Source organism: Physeter macrocephalus, chromosome 7 (assembly GCF_002837175.3).
Source record: "Physeter macrocephalus isolate SW-GA chromosome 7, ASM283717v5, whole genome shotgun sequence".
Classification (NCBI taxonomy): Eukaryota; Metazoa; Chordata; class Mammalia; order Artiodactyla; family Physeteridae; genus Physeter; species Physeter macrocephalus.
The window spans coordinates 92202078-92203792 of NC_041220.1; the positions used below are offsets into that span (position 1 = coordinate 92202078).

Consider the following 1715-nt stretch of genomic DNA (forward strand, 5'->3'; position numbering starts at 1 on the left):
TGTCTCAATTGGCCATTTAAGTTTAATAGCAGAAGACTGGTAAATGATAACAATGCATCGTAAAACCTTCAGAAGGAAAGGAGAATGTTTTATGGACCGTTTGTTTTGTGTGTGGCAGTTTTAAGTTATTAGTTTTTAAAATCAGTACTTTTAATGGAAACAACTTGACCAAAAATCTGTCACACAATTTGAGACCCATTAAAAAAGTTTAATGAGAAAAAAAATGTAATGAATGAGCTGTGTTGTTGCACACTGGATATCCTGACGTATCTCTTGCTACTAAAAAAAAACAACATTAAAAAATGCTAGATGGGCTTCCCTGGTGGCGCAGGGGTTGAGAGTCCACCTGCAAATGCAGGGGACACGGGTTCGTGCCCCAGTCCGGGCATATCCCACATGCCGCGGAGCGGCTGGGCCCGTGAGCCATGGCCACTGAGCCTGCGTGTCCGGAGCCCTTGCTCCACAACGGGAGAGGCCACAACGGTGAGAGGCCCGTGTACAGAAAAAAAAAAAAAAAATGCTAGATAAAAAATTTTTGAATATATTTTAAAATTCATGACTGAGATGGAAAGAAAGTAAGGGAGATACCCAAAAGCCAAAGATGAGATGGGAGCCAGATTCCAAATAAGTCAGCAAGAGCTGGAACCAGAGGCATCTCCTGCTCCTCTGTGACCCAGAATAAGAGTTTTAACTGGTATCATGAGGGAGAGGAGGCATTATGTAGGGACTTGGCAAGGTGACGGGGAAGTCTACCACTACTGGCCATCTGATCTACCAATGTGGTGGGATCGACAAGAGAACCACTGAAAAGTTCGAGAATGAGGCTGCTGAGATGGGAAAGGCCTCCTTCAAGTATGCCTGGGTCTTGGACAAACTGAAAGCTGAATGAGAGCATGGTATCACCATTGATATCTCCCTATGGAAATTCGAGAGCAGCAAGTACTATGTGACCATCACTGATGCCCCAGGACACAGAGACTTCATCATGTGATTTTTTTTCCCTTTATTCTATTAATATAGTGTATTGCATTGATTGATTTTCAGTGTTGAGCCAACCTTGCATTTTGGGGATAAATCCCACTTGGTCATGGTGTATAATTCTTTGTATATGTTGCTGGATTCAGTTTGCTAGTATTTTGTTGAGAATTTTTGTGTCTATGTTCATAAGAGATATTGGTCGGTAGTTTCCTTTCCTGTGATGTCTTTGTCTGGTTTTGGTATCAAGGTAATACTGGCCTCAGAGTGCATTGATACATGTTCCCTCCTCTTGCTTTTTGGAAGAGCTTGTGAAGATTTGGTATTAATTATTCTTTATAATTTGATAGAGTTTACTAGTGAAGTTACTAGTGGGCTTTTGTTTGGGGAAGTTTTTAAATTAGTAATTCAGGCCCTTTACTTGTTATAGGTCTATTCAGATTTTCTACTCTTGAGGCTGTTTCAGTAGCTTGTGTCTTTCTAGGAATTCGTTCATTTTACTCACATTATCTACTATGTTGACATATACTTGTCACTCATTTCATCTTGATTTTCAATTGTAAGAATTGAGTTTTTCAAAATGTTCTCTTGGTTTTCAAATTCATTTTTAATGTTTTAAAATCCTTTTCATTGAAATTTATTTTATATGTGGAACCATTCTGCCACCCTATTTTATGTGTTGCAATTTTGTTGTTTCTTTTCAATTTTTCCTTTGTTTTTTTTTATGTCCCACTACACTA

General features: G+C 39.0%; 1 pseudogene; it reads left to right on the plus strand.

Moving 5' to 3' along the window:
* LOC102991106 (elongation factor 1-alpha 1-like) overlaps positions 1–1715 on the plus strand; it is an 11017-nt pseudogene that overhangs the window by 7312 nt on the left and 1990 nt on the right.